Genomic DNA, 20,828 nt, shown 5'->3' on the forward strand with positions numbered 1-20,828 from the left:
CAACAGCCTGAGCCTCGTCCTAACTAGTTTTGGTTTTTCTCCGCCTCTATTGGTACCTCTGGCTCAGTGACTTGGTGTTCCGGTACTCCAAAAGCGGCGTCGTTTGGGTCCTATCTTGAAATAGAAGACCCCCGTAGCCTTTCACTCTCATTCTTGGCTTCGCCGCTCACCCTGCTGAATCTAACAGCCAGGTACGTCACTCACCCTTTTGAATTGTACTAAACCCTGCTCTGTCCTAAAAACCCCAAACCCTAAATAAATTGTGTATTTGGGGGGTTTTGTAGAGGAAGTGGGTATTGAGAAATGGAACAAGTTCGAGAACGAGTACGCGTTTGTGTATTTGAACCCGGAAAAGGGTTCGAAGAAGGTTCTGGTGAAGTGTCTTATGATTGATGGAACATTGAGTGTAGATGCTTTGGCTGATGGGGCTTCTCAGAACGTTCACTGTGAATTTAAGTAGGTTTTTGCTTTGATTCTGTGTTTGTTTTGGAATTGGGTAGTCTTTGAATTCTTGGTTAATTGGGTTTTGGGTTTTTTCTTTAAACAATTTTGCAGTTGATTATGTGCAAGAAAATGAGGGCAGTAATTACTCATCACAGTTTAAGAACTTGGACACCCTAGTGAAGAATCTCAATGCTCAAGTTTTGTTGAAATTGGAGGAGTCTTCCACACCCAAGGCAACAAGGTAAATTCGGGCCCATCTTGTATCTTATTTTGGTTCTGTTATGGAGTTGTTGCGTTTTAAATTACGGAATGCTAAACATGTTGGTTTCAATATGGATTCGATGAGCTAGACTGCTAGTAAGACTGAGTTAGAACAGTTATGTTGAGATACACAAATTTGCATACCAAAGTTTTTGATCGCTGAATGCACTGAACATGCTACTTTTTATCTGTTTAATCGTTTTTGTTAGGGAAACTGGCAGTTCAGACTTGACTAATATATCAGCAAATGAGCCTGGGCATGGCGCTGTATCTCTAGGGTATCTCTCTTGCTCTCTCTCCCACACATCCACATGCACATTCACACACTAATTTGGTATTGTACTCTAAATTTTGGAGCTGCAATATCCGGTGCAAACAAATTGCATCTTTTCCCAGTAGGGTTGTCTAGCTGGGTAGTCTATTGGTGTAGCTAATCTAGTATTTGCCCTGCTAATTTTCTGTTATATATATATATATATATATATATATATATATATAGATATGATATTTGTTTTTATCTATTGTTACTTTTTATTTATTTATGTAATGGTTAAGAGAGAGGAAGGAGTGGGTTTTGGTTGCTGACAGTGGGGGGTGCGGGATGGAAACCAAAAAGAAGAGGAAGAGAACGGGAAAAGGAAAGGGAGAATAGGGAGATGAAAAGAGGAAGAAGAAAGAAAAGAGAGGGGAGGGGAAAGCGACTAGTTGAAAAAGAAGGAAGAATGAGAAGTAGAAAGGAGGAGACGGAGAGGGATTGAGAAGAGAGAATTTGAGAGTTTGGGGTTTTCTCAAAGGCTGTGATTGGGTATTTCTAGATTAGAGGACAGTGAAGCTATAGAATTGTATGAGTTTCGATTGAGTGTTAGAAGAAGAAGAAGGAGGAGGAGGAGGAACGAATGGGAATGAGAGTCTGATTTTTCTACTCTTGAAACTGAAACTGAGTTTCGGTTGTCTTGCTTTAGGTGGGTGGCTTCTATTTTCTGAATTTGTGTTTCTGTTCTTGATTTTATGTTCTTGTTGTTCATTCTTTATCAATAGCATGTTGTTCCAAATGTGAGGTTACCTTTCAAATAATTGAGTTAGTTTTCCATCTTAATGTTGGACTTCCTTACTACTGTGAGTGACTTTGTAATTGGAATTTTGCTTTGTTATATCTTTTTCTGATTTTACTATGGAATTCTTTTGGTTTGGGTTATTTGTTGTTTGGTTCTCATTGTTCTATTAGCTGATGAAACGGTGTCCGTGAGATGGGTTGGTTGATAACTGGCTTTTTAAATGTTCTTTACTCCTTTAGGATTTGCTTGTGTTTAAGTTAAGGTGTTTCTGCCTTTATGTTTCATCAGTCGAAGGTACGTTTTACCTTTTTATTCATTTCTAATGGAAGCCTTTTTGAATTCTTTGGGGGCAGGTTTCTATGCCAATGATTTTATAGTTAAGTTTAAACTTGTTAATCTAAGTTTTGATTTTTTATAAAATGGTTACAATTTTGATTACTATTTGACAGAAGTTCTTGGCAGTAATTGTATGCCCAGCTCTGATTGTTCAAGGCAACCTATTTAAACGCAATTATCACCCTTTGATGTCTATTCTTAGGAACTAGTATAATCTTCTTGGAAGTTTAGATACCTCTGACTTTTCTTGGAGTTATCTAATTCTATTGAGTGCTGTGACTGCTGTCGAATAATCAGATCATGCATTATTGTGCGGTAGTGCGTACTCTATGTTGTTTTAATTTGTCGATCCCTTTTTATTGATGAACAGGTGGAGCAAGATCAAACTACAGGTCATCGTTGGCACTATATGTTTGCTTGGACTGACCCTTTTCTTACAGAAAGTTATCTTTCTTTGGAAATCTATCTTTCTTAACCCAAGGTTACATATGCATTCCAGGTAGCATTTGGTATGGGAACCAACAAACCTGATGGTTAGTATTTGACATCGTCCACCATGTGTTTGAGTTTGTCTCTAAGTATACTTTGCTAGTTTGAGAGTATGTCAGGACTTGATAATTTTAACAGTATAATTGTCACCATACTTCCTATTGGGACACTAATTGGCTAGAATATTCCAAACTACCCTTATCTTTTGTCCATTTATATACACTCTACATACGTAATAAACTGTCTGAATACTTTTATATAACCTGGAAAGTCCCTCACAGGATATTCCTGACAGGTTTGTTTTTAATTATTTAATATTTTGGCTATTGCTTGTAGTCAGGTTCGTCATCCACCACAGCTTGAGTAAATCAATGGAAACATACTACCAAGTTTTCTACCGTTCCAGCTAAGCTTACATACTGTTTGAACTTTATCCGTTTTGTAACCTTCTTTGCTGCAGGAAAGTGGCCGTGCTGGTCGAGATGGACACCCTTCTCAATGCCTACTTTACTTTAGACCTGCTGACATGCCTAGGCAGGTGCTATTTCTACCATTTGCACCTTTTCATTTATAATTCCTAAAACACTGCGTAATGTATATGTATGACCTTCCTTTGAGCAGAGTTCAATGGTCTTCTATCAAAACTCCGGACTGCAGAACCTTTATGACATTGTACGCTATTGTCAGGTAGTGCCCTGCATTATAAGCTTCATATTTAGTGTCGAGGTCCACTTAAACTAGACCTTGCAACAGGTCATGTTTTGCGGGGTTTTGTTGGATCACGTTTATGGTATATGAAAATTAGCCCAACCCAAACATCAACCATGAAGCTAACTATGGAGTAGGGTGAAGCCTAACACAACTCGAAAGTTACCAGTTTACTCGTGATATGTGTTGTCACTATGCCAAAAAGGCCTTCAGACGACAGAACAGTTCTGTCGTCTGAACGAACAAAAATGTGTCGTCTAGTACGGTGTTGTCTCTTGGGGGCATCAGACGACATAAAAAATAAAAGTCTTGTGTTGTCTGATGAGTTTTGCATTTTGGGAACATTGTGATCTATATCTTTAAAAACATTGAAACAACAGTTTTGTATTGTTTGATAAACAAAACAACCACAATATTTTTTAAATGCTATTGTGTGAAGCATATTTGCAAGACTTATTTGTGTGGTCTGAATGCCCTTAAATAAGAAATATGAAGACTCGTATGTAGTGTCTTCTCTCATACAACAACAATTAAAGGTTGTGCTAATTTACTTTAAACGACAATTATATGTGGTCGTAAAGAGTATCAGAGGACAATTAAGTGTCGTTTTAGGGTAGGTTTGTATGATATTTAAGTGTTGTGTGAAAGGTTTTGAAATTATACATATGTGATGTTGGGAAATGGTTTAGACAATAGATATCATATTCTTTCTGTTATGTCAATCTCATTACGATGACAATTTATTGTCATTTGAGATTATTTAGACGACAAATATTTGTGGTCTGAATATAAAAAGGACCACTAATAGTTCGTGTTTTATATTGTCTGTAATCACGTCCAATCACACTTATTTGTTGTTGTTATACACTTTAGCCAATACTTTCATCTAACTTATGTTGTTGTTTTGCCTTTCAGACTACAATTTTCTATTGTCCCATTGTCAAAAAGACAATAGACTTCTTATTGGTTTTTGTGTTGTGTCTGTGCAGCTGCAACCACACGTTTTGGTGTGCTTTTGTTGTAGCTTGCAATTTGTGACGACACATTTTAGTAGTCCCTTGTACAATTGGTATGCATTCATTCTGGAAAATAAAACTGCCAATTCATGAAACCATAAAATCCACATCCAAAATTATTCATTGCAATTTCCATTAATCCATCATTGTCTCATGTACACAAATTAATCATGAGCATCCGTTCAAAATGGCCCAAATCTACTAATCTGGGCAGCCAACAAAATATATGCACACAGTACTGCAAGCTAATAAACCAAAAGCACTACACAATCTGGGCAACCAACTAAACAACACAACAAGATAGCTAGCAGTATTGTAAGTCAAAGTTTGGCCTATATATCAACTATGCATGTCCAAAAGCTGATGCTACATATCTCCAACTACTAATTAACCTACACACTAGCTATGTTTAAACTTAAGAACATACTTTGCCTACTCTGCCCGGACAACATCAACATTCTCCATTGTGTAGTGATTTACTTTTCTTTCCCACTGCAAGGACAACAAGGACAGAAGCTTAGTCATAGATCACAGTGGATTAATCCAATAAATCAATATTAGAGTGGATTAGTTTAATCTTTTAGATTATGAGGATATCTTTTGGAGTAGTCTCATCCCTGGTTTCACAAGCAGAGGTTTGGTTAAATAAAGAGTATACAGATAACAGAATTCTAACTTTATTTGCACAAAGATTATGAGGATACTCAGCAGAAATTAATTTATAATGGCGTGTGAGGGAGATCCACATAAGCTGGTAACTAGGGTATAACAAGCCTTACAGAAGATATTATCCATGTACTAGTCTTTTCATACAATCAGACAAATCCACAAGATCAAGCAAACTACAGGAAAAGACCATGTGAGTAATATTGATGATATGATACGTGATCAAATTTCCCTAATTTATCTAGCTATATTGGTTAAACCATTGACTGCTCTCATAATTATACTAGTGTTGTGAACCTAATGAGTTCTCAGAGTATAATTATATTCAAACAGATTACAGGGACTGGTTAGAAACAAAATGCACTTATTATAGGAAAAATATAAGGAACCAACAGACTAACAGAAGAACTACAATATCTGAGAGACCAACAATGAATACTCCCCAAAGACACAGCTAAAGAAGCCTCCACTTAGCACCTAGTTGCAGTAGGTATTTTCTCAACTGGCTAAGGGAGATAGAATGAGTCTTTTATTGAGAGCTGATGTAAATATATCTACGAGCATAAGAATGAGTCTTACAAAGAAGTCTTCTTCCTTAGTTAACCAAAGTATCTGGTTGAACCTTTCTACGTATTCATCTACCTATGATGGTAATATGAATGTTATTTTCAGAACCTCAATAACAAGGTTAACCTAAGGAGTGTTCAGCAATTATATACAACTATGCAACTAATTTCCCTTTGATTAACCATAACCTCTATGATCAACAAAATAAAGAGAAAACATGCAAAGGAAAAACATTGATCCCAAGGAACTAACTCATTTAACATTTGCAACAAAAATACTATAAACTAATATGATCCTTAGTGGTCTGAGTTCATTGCTATGAGTTATAGTCATCTCAAGTTCTCAAGAGCCCAATATATTTTCATTAATCAAGCAATGGATCAGCAATTGTTTAATAAAACTACAATGTCATACCTGAAAACACCAATAATAGGAAGTCCCTTCTGAATAGCTACACTTCTCTTCATCAGGAGTACTACTCAAACACCATCACTTACCTGGCTAGCATTTCCTAAAATAAAAAATAAATGAGCTGAATTCACAATGGTTGATTCATATGCATTAAACAAGGACAAAAGTCCTGATAAATGAAGATACTATCATGAGTAACAAGCTACTTGATACTTGAGTGATGAAATACCTGCAGTTGTTGTCCCATCTGATTTAAATGCAGGCTGCAATTTCGCCAAATCAGTCATGTTTGCATTTGGCCGGATGCCATCATGCACATAAATTCTAACATGCCTCTCCTCTCCAGTTTTTGGGTCCACAATCTATGCAAACAAATAATCAACTACCGAAATGTAAACATGGGATGACTGTTCAGAGATTCAAAATATATGCAATGCATTGCTCGCTTTCTCCCTCTCAATCTCTGTCTCTTTTACACATGGCGCGCGTACACACACATGTACATGCAACAATGAATATCAGAAACACTTTTATCCTTTTACAATTTTTGTGTGCTCCTAAGAAACATTAAAATATTCAGGGAAACAAAGGTAAGCCAAAGACATGTTGACTCTTTAATGTATCATGATACTAACTTTTTGCAAAGGCATTTCAAATTCCAAAGTCCATGAATTCAAGAGCTGGTTGCTTGAATTTTGGGATTCATAGTTGAAGGGTTCACGGACTCAGGGATTTATAGAATTATATTAAATAACTAAGATACAATATATAACTAACAGGATTGAATAAGAACTACTTGCTTGAATTCCAGGATACTTATGTATTAGGGACTTTGGGACTGTTCTGGAAACTTTTTTGAAGGGATCACGGTAGGGTGCATACTCTAATATGCAGCAAGTAACGAACATTAGTCTTACCATTCTTCTCACATCCCTAAGTTCTCATAATGTTAGCCAAAAGAAAGTTTTATCTCAGAAAACTTATATTGCCTAGTACCAAGAGTCTGTTAGTAAATATGTCACACTTTTCCTACTCAACTACTACTCACGATTTTATCTTATTAGCCAAGTCAAAAGTAGTTTAAGAGGGAATGCTTAAGATAAATGGAATAAGATAGTATGGAAACCCGTTTTGACTAGGGATCTCTATAATTTTCAACCATTGATTTCACCAAGTACAGGAAGATGGATGAAAGTAAAACACTAACAAGTACACACATTGAACAAGAACTCTACTATTCTTTTTCTACCTTCAAAACAAAACTGCAAAATAAAATTTGTGCAAGACAAATCATCTCAATGTCCTCCACAATAAGCAAATAGCACTCTAATTGAAAAGGAGGTTTTTTTTTTTTTTTTTTTATTCTCCTATCTTCTCACTTGTCAAACACTGTTTTGTTTCTCTAACATATCTATGCAACATAAATCTTCAAGCACTTCAAGGAATGCCATAATAACAGTGCCATGTTCCCGCAGAACTACAGAAACTGTTGCAGCTCATGCAACAATATAAAACTAAGTTTGGTCGTAGTATAACCGCACCTAACTCTAAAAACACTTGTAATGTAACTAGGTCATGAGTGCAAGCTAAAACAATAGAAAGAAACCACTTTGGTACGATCAACAAAGTGGACCTTTATCAAAGTACATTGTCAGTCAATCCTTCAGTCTTAGTCATTTAATGTGCATCTACAACATGCTTGAAAACGAGATGACTACAACTACTACATCACACCTGATGACTGTCCTGATGCGAATAACTGAATATGAAACAGTAAAGTAAAATTAAAACCATTTGCAATGAAAGCTAAGCTAAGCTATGTGCTAATGAAGGATTGAATAAACATGAGCTATTAAGAAAGGAACTGAAAGTAACCTTTGGAACTTCAATATTGATTCCCAGTTCATTGTCTTCTTTAAAAAAAAAAAAAACTTTTAGTTAACAGTTTATTATCTCCATACATTAGGCCTAAAGTATATGTATGACAATAACGTAACCAATGGCCAGAGTCTCATCTCTCATTACTTTCCCTTTTTTAATTACAATAAAGAAAACAGAATCAAAACCAAAGTTGTTATAAGCAGCATACCATAAGAACTTATATTCTAACTTACAGTGTCAATTATACCGGTAGTCCAGTACTCATTCTAGGATTCCCTTGGGTACTTAGAGTCATTCAACGAAAGGCCAGGAATAACATTACCTCCCTGGTCAATCATAAAGTAGATTAATTCAAAACTTTAAAATATTGATCCTTTCATGGCATATAGAATAAAAGAACTGATTTAAAACCTTTATCTAGTTGCTTGACAACTTAAGCAATACCTGGTCTTGACTTGTTTTGAGATCATTACAGTTTTCCAAAAAAGTACCAATGCCTGCATTGTGATACATGTTTTGTAATGAATGTTCAAGATAAGTATGATACAATCAATCAAAGAAGTCAACTTGGGGTTTGCCGATTATAGCTAGAGGCACATAAATGATTCCATACAAAATTTTAAATCCTATTAACATTAACTAAAAGGAAAATAACAAGTAATACCTGCCCACAAGTAAATCAGTTCATGAACTTAGTTAATTGGAATCTAATCCCCAGTAGGTACCAAAATATTCATTCAGGTCATGACAAAAAAAGAAAGGTGTGTGTTTGACTAAGCTAGCTATAATGATAAGCAAACAAAACTGCTAGCTATAATATTTCTGTTTAAGGAATGACTAAGCCATATATTAGAAGCCATTTCTATAGTAATAAACAAACAACAAACAGATAAAAGGAAATTAACCTAAGACAATGCTTTGTGAATTTCTTCTGAACCCCATAAATAAAAACCACCAAACATAAAAACTTTGAGTATAGACATACAGATTGGTTTAGGGAATGATGGAGCCATCCTGGTTGTATGGATTTCACTCTACCATTAGCTTCCAAACCCCCAAAAGCACCTGAGCAGTGACTTATCATAGACTGAAATACCACAAAATGGGCAAGCAACTGCATAGATTAAAAATAAATTGTCATTATTAAAAATAACCGTAGATGATTCACAAGTATTGTCGTCATCTATTAAAAATAAATTGAACTGTAATATCCCATACCTTGCTCCAGTTTTGACAAGCTATCGCTGCACCTATTCATGGATAGTTCAAATTTCATGCTATCAACTTCTCGAATATATGGATCAATAGTTATCCACCTAGATAAAAGTGAGACATCTTTTATGACCTGAAGCAATAGAAAGAGGCAAGTTGATATAATTGTGTAGAAGATCTAGACACAATATCAGCATTATAAATTCTACATAAATAATAATCTAAAGTTTGCAATCTAATCATGAAATCTGGCAGCAAACCCAAAGAAAAGAACAGGGAAGGGAGAGAAGATCGAAGTGAAGGGTAAACTGATGGTCTAAAACTTTACAAAACTAAGTCATGCTTATTCATCAATGTCTCTATACAGTTTAGTAATTAATTCTAAGTACCAAGGCTTGCTTTATTCCCTCAAAACATAAGTTACTGCTCCATGAATTGCCAACACCATCACCATAACAGTAAATTAAGTTATATATAATAGAGATCTAATATATGCCAAAGTTATGATTAGTTCATGCTTCAGGTCTTTTGTTGACATGAAACGCATGTTCTAGATTTAAGAGAGTAATAATATCATTAGGAGAACGTATATGAAATTGAGAAAGAATTTGGCATCAGTGAACACTCCCAAATCCACCAGGCTGAGATTACCTGCAATCTACATGTTCTACATCCCATAGAGCTCCGTATTGCCTAGCCACAATCTCAATCAAAAAGAAAATCCCTCAATGCACATTCACAAGCAGATAAACACAAAAATTCTACCAAACTTTCATAAGCAAAACAATGCCTTGCCTCAACTCGAAACACCATGCAAAAGGATATGACGTGCACAGAAAAAAGGGAAATGGGTCAAAAGAAACAAAAAAAAAAAGATTGCAACTTTATACTTATTTCTACGTTCTAATAAGTGTAAGAGAGTAAGAACGGTACCAAGAACAACATGGCACAGATTAACCAAGGCATACGATAGATTAGTGCTGTAAAACACTTCCCTGCTGCCGATTTTGTACGGTCCAAATGTATAGGATTCCAAAGCCATCTGGGTCCATTTTGCACCAAAAAACCCAAATCAAAATAGATTAAATTCAGAAACAACAACAATGAGAACAAGGAAGAGTTGGAATAGGAACTACCTTGGTGGAGGCCTGGAGAATCCCTCCTTGGCTTGACAATAACGTCGTTTGGACCTCGACGCAAAGCTTGGAAGCATGTCAATGGCGGCTTCTGTATAAAGGGTAAAGGGTGATCGAAGTACCTCTCTACCACCATCAAGAACAAAACCCATACCATATTCAAAGAGAAACATAGTACCACCATTTGTATTCAACTATATATCTGCAAATCGTTGTCAACTAAAAATAATTCATTAACTAAAAGCACACTACACCAAAAATGGTCTTTTACGGCCCACCATGTGCGCCGTAAAAGCCTATTTATGGCGCACAAAAGCATGCCGTAAAAGCTCGCGCTTTACGGCGATCAAAAATGCGTCATAAAAGAACAATTAACGCGCCATAAAAGTGGTTCCACAAATGTGATTGAGGTCATTTACGGCCCACATTGCACGCCGTAAAAGACCTTCTATTTAAGGCATACCCATGCACGCCGTAAAAGAGTGACTGAATTCCTATTTAAGGCACACTTTGCGCCGTAAATGAGGTCTCTTCAAACAAAAAAAAATTTATATTGCTCAAATGTCATATTCATATTCATATTACCCTCACTATAATTAATCACATTTACAAAGTAACAATTGGAAATGTATTGGTAGAATTCATTACATCAATCAATTAACCCCCTGTCCCTAAATTCTAGTAAGCAAAGGACGAAACAAAAATTAAAACAATTCGTAGCTGCTGCTGAAGCCAGCAATGCTTCACATTTGTCAAGCATGGCTTTCTTCTGCGCTGCTACAACAGCAAGTTCTGAAACCAAACCATTCACACCCTCCACCTGCTCATATAAAGTTTCAAACTATTAGGTACTTATCTAGCTAGTAAACCAAACATTAGTTAGCAATTGTTGAACGCTTCGGACAATCTCCTCATAATTATCTGATAGTATGAAAATTTAATGCAACAAATTCTCAGTAAATACCTCAAATCCATATGTGAGCAAACTAACAGAAGAACAGAAAAGGAAAGAAAAATGTAAATACCATAGGTATTCCCAGCTCTTTGAGGTCATTTTCTCCCTTAGCTTCAATGCAGTCATATCAATCTGCACAAGATCATAAATGATACTAATAAGCTTAATCGAAAAATTTTAGAAACTTATTGTCTCCTTCACTTACAATTATCTATTTAACCTAACAAAACTCTAGTGTTTAACCATCTGGGTAAGTCTTAAAAACAGTTTCAGATATGTGCTGCTTTGCTAATATGATTGGGAAATAATGTTTGTTTCCTATGCTGGATCCTACAACTACCAAGTACCAAATGAGCTCGAACATAGTCATAAGACCATGCCACTATCAAGTAGTAAGGTAATAAACACATGAGAGATTTGATGCCCAACAAACCTATAATAAGATACTGTATACAAAAAGATGTTATGAACTAGGAACCAAAATCTAAATATCCTTAAAAAAATGTGAACACATAACATATTAGAAACAAATATAGCAAGAAACATACTTCCTCAGCCTTGAATATAATGGCATATTTTTCCAATCCGAGGTGTTGCAGCAAGCCATCTACTGTCTGTTGTTCATCACCCTAAAAATAACACCCAGAAAAAAGGTAAAAACTCAAAGAAAATAAATAAATAAAATTGAGAAGATTATAGTGGTGACTCGTATAAAAAAAAAAAAAAAAAAAGTAGCTCCTTGCACACAGTGAAATGAGCAAATGACTAGCACAATTTATCAGGTGAAGAGACAAAACTACGTTATGTATGAGCAACCCTTTAAGTAAATAGCAATTATAGTGCAAAACAAGCTCAGGAACAGAATTATAGCAAGGTAAGTTGTTTCCTTGCATCTCTAAGGACAAAGGCAAAAGTTTGTCATAGACAAAGGCCTACAAGCATAATCATGGCACAATTTTTCACTTTATTAACATTTTGACCTTGAATGCCTGTGTGCATGTTTTGGACCACTCCAGAAACCAGCCTATCCAACTTGTATTTTGAAGCAGAGCCTACCGAAAACTATTTACGATTAAGAATCTATGGCTTCTGGAACTCGATCTCTAACATCAGATGCAATGAATAGTCATCCTCCAAAGGTGGTGGGTCTAACAAGTTCATCTCTCAACCTCTGTGTTCTGTTTTTATTTTTCTATCAACGTTACATATACTAAACTAATATAGTGATTGATGTGCCATTGCTCAAACGCAGCACCATCTTATCACATTTCTTGCTTTCAAATTTCAGAACTAAAGTGATCAACAGCCTCTGTTTTAGCACTTATAGTTTATCTATTTCAGAAAACTGGCCATGCAATTGCCATTTACAGAACTTCGAACGGCCTGCTGTCCTTAGTCTTTCCTACCAACTGGACAAGGCATGCTTGCAACATGACTGATGCTTCTAACTATAGGAGAGAAGTTTGACATGCACAATGCACACAGAACTTAAAGTTCAATCCGAATATCCTACAATTCTAGATAATGCCTAGTTAGCTAGTAAGATCAATATTCTGAAATGTATATTCTTACCACAAACATAAATAAAATTAAAGAATTTCTTCAACTCAGTTACTACGACATCAATACTCAATAAGCTAAGCTAGAGTGGGGCAACAAAACATAAGAGCAAAAAGTAAATGAAATGAAGAATATATTCTTAGCTAAAATAAAACCACTTCAACCACTTCACAAACCAATCAGCAACTGTCAAAGAAGAATTGTGGTAACCATATAGTATCTTCCAAATAATATTTTGGCACCATGGTATACAGAGGAGTTCTTTTTTTTTTACTAGAGAATATACAATATAAGAAAGGAGCTGTAACGTCCCGAACCTAAATCCACGTGTTTACTAGTCATTTGGACGGTAAACGACCTTTACTTTCACTTTTACTTTCGGTTTAGTACTTTTAGTGGCCCTAAAAGTTGACTTTTTATTCGGGTCAAAATTTGAGAAAATGTTCTTCATGAAAGTTGTAGGGGACGTTAAACCGAGCGCGTGCATATGTGGTTCGTAAAAAGCGGACTTCGTATGCGAGAGTTATGGCCAAAATTGTAAAGTTACTGTTCATGGTAACTTTTGATAAAAAAGGAAATTTACCCGGGTAGGTTTCCATTTCCGGAAACCACCCCAACTCTTTCTCTCTCCTCTCCCCCGATCTCTCTTCCTCCGGTTCGGCCATTTTTCTTCTTCCATCAAATTCCGGCGATTCCGGCCACCAACCGGCGTGCCACCGGTCACCAGAGGAGCGCCTCCTCCCTCCGAGCACCCTAGCAACCGGGGTTTGGGACGATTTGGCCGGAAAACGCAGATCGAAGCAAAAACCTCCTCCGGCTGCAGTTTGATACTTTTGCCGATTCCCGGCGATTCCGGCCACCTCCGGTCCCCATCTTTCTGTCGAAGGTTTGGTTTTTACCACTGATTATTTCCCCTATGGTCTTGTAACACGATTTGAAGTGTAGAGGCCGGATCGAATTAGGGTTCTTGAATTTTCTGGGTTTGTGTTCTTGGATCGTTTTCGACTGTTTGTAGTTGTTATTTGTAAATGTTGTAGTTATGAAGTGGAATCAGTGTGTTGAGTAGGTGTTGCACCTGAAATTTGGTGGCCGGAGGTGGAGGTTGGCACCGGCACGTGAAACCCACGCACCGCCACTGTAGGTGGCGCGTGAGTTGGCGTTTTGGCCGGAAATTTCGACTTGTTGTTACTGTAATTAATCCTTTTTACGTCTAGTTGATTAATCGAAGCTTGGAAATGGATTTGGAGGTGAATTGGATATGAATATTGGTGTTTATTCAAAGAATGGAGAAATTATTAAACGAATTATGAGGAATCCATCCATCGGATTTCCTCGGTTTGGCCTTTGAGCCTATATATTAAGGAGATAATATTATTGAAGAAGATTGGGAGAAATTGGGCAATTAAAGTTGATATTAGGGTTGATTTTAATTAATCCAATTTAGTTTTCCATCCCGAAATTAAAGTTACGAACATTATATTGTACAGGACGTGAGGAGGATTTCCTCGAGGAGGGTTTGGATCGACGGCAGGCTTAGCCGTACTTAGTGAGTGGACTTTTGTTTTCAACAAGTGATGCATGCGTTTATTTATTAAAGCTTGTTTTATTTTATTAACGTATTTACCGAGCATATAGAGATAATTGTGAATTATCTTATGGAATTACTTTTAAATATTGTTTCTCATGAAGTATTTATGATTTATAACGGTTGTGAGTTTTGGATATAAAGTTATTATGCTCGGATTCGAATTTATATTTGAGACTTTATTTTTTTTTAAATGGAGTTTGGTTGGAATAAATCTCCATGTTTATTTATTGATTACGATTTTGGCATTGGGAATGCCTCACTGATGATTTATTTATTTCTTTAGCGTGTGGGACACGCTGTTAATTTATACGGCTTTTTACGAAAATCATAATACGGTTGGGAATCGTACCCGTATTTTCTTTATATGTGGGACATGGGGAAGCTTTAAGGATTTATCGTTTTTTTTAAACCGCCATACCCAGGGTCGTTATATATATATTATATTACTGGCTAGCCTATTAGTACTCCTCCCTACTTACTATGTGTTCGTAGGCGAGTAGAGGAGAGCATGGGATGCTCTAGAGTGTGGGACACTCCGACCCGAGCCAATAAGGCTCCCTTCTTTCGTATGGTGAAGGTCCTTCCCCATCTTTTATTATGATTTGACTAGCGGGGCTAGTCCGGTTTCTTTTATCCAGCGGGGCTGGAATGTTTTGCACGAGTTGTGAACTTAAAGAAATACGTTTTATAAACGTTGCATGCATCGAGACTTTATATTGTAAACTTGTGGGAAAGTATAAATTTATCTTTATTGATACTTATTTATTTTGTCCACTCACTCTAACGTTTTTATGTACTTTCCCCCTGGGCCCTTTGGTTTAAATTGCCCAGATCACAGTGCTGTGGACCGGCATAGGAGCGGAGGCTAGTACCACCTTTGTCATCCATTCTCAGTAGGTTATTGATTAACCTACTTATTGTATTATATTCCGAGTCTGTTCCTTAGATTGCTCTGAATACTTGTTGAGAGTGGATTTATACATTTGTATAATTATGTGTGTAAGAGAGTGGTTTATTTTGGGAGATTGTTGAACGATTGAGTTACGGGGTTGTATTTGTTTAAGATGTTTTGGTTGTGAAGTTCGATGTTTTTATTTGGAGAATTTTTGGATTGTTGCTAGGAAGCAGGGCGGCTTCAAGCGTAGAACTTAAATTATTTTGAGGAGTGTTTTCAGCAGGTTTAGGGTTGCCCATTTTTAGGGGAGGTTCTGTCGAATTTTCTCGAAAAGTGGGTCCCGCAGGTCCACCTAGGAGTTAGGAGGGTAATTCCGGGGTGGGTCCTGACAGGAGCGATGATCAATTGCACAAAAATTACACTTTGCTTTCAGTTCAAAATTTATTCTTAACAAAATAACCAATTAGCCAAAATAACAAAACTCACCTTCACACAAAGTGGAAAGTTCTTGCCCCTTTTATGTTGAACATATCTGAAAGCATAAATCAAATATAGAGGACCTTGTCATTAGAATGAAAGAAAAATTCAGCCATGATAAAGAAAATCAATAATAGTGACACAAAAAAAGAAAAAGAAAAAAACTGAAAACAAGAACATAGCTCAACTTGCCAGTGAAATAGACAAAAGCTGAGGATTATCACATGGTTGTAATTGTGTAGATAAAATGCTTTACCTTTCATTTGATCAGGAAGAAACTTAAGCTGCTCCCCAAGCTTGACTGAGAGAGGAAGCCTGAACATAACATAGAAAGGTACTTCATGTTTCATAGGTCACCAAATGTGACTTAAAGCATTTGAGATCATACCCCATGCATTGAGAAGTCACACGAGATAGATAGTCAGAGTCACTAAACATGTTGAGAATTCAACTGAGAATTTAATGTCCTCATAGTTCATTCAAGAAAAAGGTCATGTCCAGAGTAGTACCTTTAATGTCCTCAAATTTAAGCAGCCAACTCAAACTAAACAAAGTAATAATAATTTAAGTGAAAATGCCACACTACAAAGAGGGCACACATAGTTTAGCAATTCCAATCTTATCAACATTTATATATAGCGCATATGTCAATGTATTTACCAGAATAACTCAGAAACTAAATATATTGCGCCCCACCCACAACTACTCTTGCATATTACGCTTAAAACAATTAGGTGTAGAAGATGGCCCCACTCCCATTCCCTAATAATATGCAGCTGCCTCTGATTAAGCTTAATTTCGTGGTTAGCACCAATGCTTACTTTATTCAACAAGCTATTATTAGAAAACTGATTGAAGTAATAATATGTCAATATTTCGTCCAACAACAAAACATGATATGCCAATCAGGTAATACTCATACAAATATGCAATGAACTTAGACTAGCATACCAACACGGAGCTGCATGTATATATTATACATTACAGAGGACATGGAGAATTGAAGAGGATATCGCTCTACTATTTAAGTATACTATAGATCATAACATCTATGCACAACACAAGGAGAACAAGTACATTACACTAACTATATAAGAGAAAAGAGTTACAAGTACATTGTCAATTCTGCAGATATGTGTAATCATAACTTGAGTCCGATACGTAGAAAAGAGCAACAAGAGAGGAAAAAAAAATCAAAATGTATACAGAAAGAATAAATCTTGAGAGCTCGTTACTCCAGAACAAAAAACTGCCTAAAGAGGGAGATCGAGGAAAGCCTGTCACAATTCATGGCCGGGCCTAGAAGGTATTGCACAAAAACTTCCAAACCATAAGAGCCATTACCTACAAATTGAAAAGGAGAGAAGGATTACCCATTCATGCTGAGCAAATTTGCTTTGCTCTGACATTGGATTTGAGCACCATCATTCGGAAGTCGCCGCCCTCCACCATTGCTCCTACAAGTCCATGATCGATGATGCTGCACTGACAACCTACCCACAATCCATCGCCTCGATTAACACAGCCAACACCAAGGCCACCGCCAGTTCTAACAAAGCAGACCACATCTTTGAAAGGAACGCCGCATTGGTGGCTAGGCCACCATGCCCAATCTTTCGGATCCGGAGTCGCCGCTGCCTCTCATCGCTAGCCCCACCGCCTCTTCATCGCCAGCCCCACCGCCACAAGAGAAAGTGGCCAAAGCCACCATATCGAGATGCGCTGCTCGACCTCGCTCCGGTGAAACCCTCACCAATCCACCACCACTCGGGGAAGAAGTCCAGCTATACCAGAAGAGAAAATAAAGGAAAAAAGGTCGAAGCCAACCCAGATCCCCAAGAGGAGATGTTGGATTTGAGCTCCTTCTATATGCAAAGGCGAGAGGGAGGGAGGGAGAGAGAGAGAGAGAGAGAGAGAGAGAGAGAGAGAGAGAGAGAGAGAGAGAGAGAGAGAGAGAGAGAGAGAGAGAGAGAGAGAGAGAGAGAGAGAGAGAGAGAGAGATAATGTCAGGGTTTGGGTCTGGCGTTGTTTTGTGAAGATTGGGTTTATTAGTAAGAGGTCGATTGGGTGGGAGATTAGAATTTTAGCCGAAATAAATAGGCGGGTTCTCAAAATATGTGGGGCACTTATTTACGGCACACTCTAAACGCATGCCGTGAAAGACCAACTAGAAAAGTCTTTTACGGCGTGCTTTGGCACTTATTAAAAGCATGCCGTGAAAGACCAACTAGAAAAAGTCTTTTACGGCGTGTTTTTACACATATTAAAAGCACGCCGTAAAAGGCTAACAGAGATGAGTCTTTTACGACACGCATTCAAAGCACGCCATAAAAGACTAAGCAAGGGGAGTCTTTTACGGCGCTCATTTGGAGCACGCCGTAAAAGGCTACATAGAGGAGTCTTTTACGGCGCGCATAATATGCACGCCGTAAATTTTAGGCGGTAAAAGCCCAGATTTCTTGTAGTGGCATTAATCTTGGAACCATTACGAAATACGAATGAAAACCCATATCCAAGTACATGTAATAGTCCTAATCTTTGAAATCATCTATTTTAACAAAACTTAATAAAATTTTATTGAAGAAAAGTACATCTTTTCAATTAAGTCATCAGAGATTGAAATAGAAAGAAGAAAAGAGAGAGAACCAATTTTGATGCAGGTGACAGAAAGTCCACATGATTAAGAACGACGTAGCAGTTATGCCTTTGCCCAGCGCACTCACCAGACATCCATGGAAAATAAAACCCGAACACATAAATCGATTTCAACCGAAGGAAAACCACATCACTAAATCGAAGAGAAACCCCCAAGACAAAACCCCAATATAGCTATATCCATTTCAATCACCCCATCCCCAAATAGAAGAAAAACCTAATCGAAATCAACTAAAATCGAAATTTTGGATAATAAGCAAACCTAAAATTTGCAGATAAAACCCTAAAATCGATCTAGGATTAAACCCAATCAAAACCTTGAACTAAAAAACGATTGAAACCCTAAATTGCTTACCAATATCCGAATTAAAAACAGCTCTGTTGTTGCTGGGGAGGTCCACTAATCTAGTCGCGAAAGATGAAGTAGAGGCTAAGAAGAAGAAGGAGAGACCAAGAAGAATTGAGAGAGTGAGAAGATGAAGGAGAAAGGAGAGAGTGAGAATCGAGATCTGAGAGAGCTGAGTGAGAAAGAGAGAGGCTGGTGTTCGAGTTTTCCAGTTTCGCGGGTTCTAGGTCGAGCTGAGTGAGCAAGAGAGAGCGCGCGGGCTGGTGTTGGAGTACTGAGAAGGACAGAAAATGATTTAATTGCGAGGGATCTATGTAAAAAAGCACAAGTCAAAATAACTTCAAAAATTTTAAAACAAGCTCCACACTCAGACGACATTTAAATGTTGTCTAAATGTCACAACATTTTCTAGTCAACTAGAGTTCAGCTATTTGAGAGGGAAAAGTACCTGATCAAATTTTGGATATCCCTCCACATTTGAGATAGGAAATCATCATCTTTTACAACTACACAAATGTGTCGTCTGAATGCTCACCATTTTTTCAAATTGAACGAGTATGGTTTTAGTCTATATTCAGACAACACAAAAAAAAATTATGTTGTCTGAAAAACTCAGACGACATAAAACCAAACTTATGTCGTCTGAAGTGTGTCGTCTGAAGCACATTTTGGCATAGTGTGTGACCTGCTTTTTCATTCTGCCGTCCTTCTAGTTAGATAATTCCTCAACAATTCTGCCTCGTCCCAAATACATTTTTAATAAATGTGTTAACTGTGTGGTTAACTATTGGTCTTTTCTGTTGCAGTCAAAAAGACAATGCCGTCGTAGCTCTTTCTTTCGCCACTTTGCTGAGCCATTACAGGACTACAATCTCAGACTAATTCTCTCCCTCCAACATGGAAAGAAGAGCAACTTCTCCGATGACTACTATTCTTGTTTACATTGCAGTTTTCGTGGTTGCTGCTTATTGTTCTTCATCTGTAACAGCTGAAAGAAGCTCCCAATCTTAGACTAGTTCTCACCCTCCACAATTTCAACAGAATGTGGTCCGAGGACCATTTCAAAACCTCTGCAGATGGGCAGATCTGGTATCTCTCCCTTGACAATAATGCAGGTAAAAATGATTGAAACTTTGAATATCAATCATTTCAAAGATTAGTTTCCAGGTTCATTGCTAAATCTAGTAGCTATTATTGAATAGGGTACAGGATTCAAATGAAACAGATGTATTGATTTGGTTGGTTTAGCATGAAGCTCAAGTTGGTTGGAGGTGACTCTACTGGCGTTGTGACAGCTTACTATGTAAGTCCCATATTTTAACTTCATTCATTTATGTAAGTAAATCATACTCCTATTTGGAAGTGTGTACAATTATGCACTTGTAGATGTGCTACAATTATGTACAATTTGTATGGATGAGTTTTGAACACATTTCTTGATCGAGGTGAAACTTTTTAGTTGATCTGAATGTTAATATCTTTTCTCTGGCAGAAAGAGTGATCCCAGGAATTGAGCTGGTGCGGTTAGCGTCATGGTGTTTGCAGTATGAACCTCATGAGAGGCCAAATGCCAAGTCTCTTGTGACTGCCCTTGTTCTTCTTCAAAAGGAAACTTCGTTGAAGCGAAAAGATATTATATCAGCTTTTGTTTCATGTATAGGTAGCTAGGAATGATTTCTTGTTTGGTACATTATCTATCTTGAATGTATGGATGTTTGAAAAATGGTGATTGAATGATATGGATTAGAGTACTGTTTATGTTTTAATTACTATCTAATATTCAGTCATACAACACAGTACAAAACCATGTGTTGTATGATGATAAAAGAGTTCAAAATTGAGGCTTCTCCTACAACAGTCACTGGTTGGTACCCAATTTGATTACAATATTCACACAACGGATAACCAAATATAGTTGTTGTGTGAACTAACAACCAACAACAAAAGAAAACAAAATTTTGTTGTGTGAGATTCATAACACACAACAGAAATAAAATGATCACTGTTGTCTGAGTAATCAACAGACAAGGGAGATAATTTTACTTCAGTTGTGTGTTACTTACCTCAGACAACAAATATTAAGTTATATCCGTTGTCTGTTATTAGTCTCAGACAACAAAGAATGAGTTATATCCGTTGTGTGTTATGAATCTCAGACAACGGCAAATTT

At 37.0% G+C, this 20,828-nt stretch overlaps 2 long non-coding RNA genes across 2 annotated transcripts; one reads left to right on the plus strand and one right to left on the minus strand.

The window, feature by feature from the left end:
• Positions 1-15,666: 15,666 nt before the first annotated feature.
• On the minus strand, positions 15,667-17,244 carry LOC112174011. Its single transcript, XR_002925810.2, has 3 exons — positions 17,031-17,244; positions 15,914-15,972; positions 15,667-15,712 (listed from the first exon to the last, which is right to left on the minus strand). It is a non-coding gene; the product is annotated as an uncharacterized LOC112174011 (long non-coding RNA).
• Positions 17,245-19,835: 2,591 nt separating this feature from the next.
• On the plus strand, positions 19,836-20,424 carry LOC112174012. Its single transcript, XR_002925811.2, has 2 exons — positions 19,836-19,961; positions 20,151-20,424. It is a non-coding gene; the product is annotated as an uncharacterized LOC112174012 (long non-coding RNA).
• The last annotated feature ends 404 nt before the right edge of the window (positions 20,425-20,828 follow it).

The sequence above is a fragment of the Rosa chinensis genome, chromosome 6, assembly GCF_002994745.2.
Source record: "Rosa chinensis cultivar Old Blush chromosome 6, RchiOBHm-V2, whole genome shotgun sequence".
NCBI lineage: Eukaryota > Viridiplantae > Streptophyta > Magnoliopsida > Rosales > Rosaceae > Rosa > Rosa chinensis.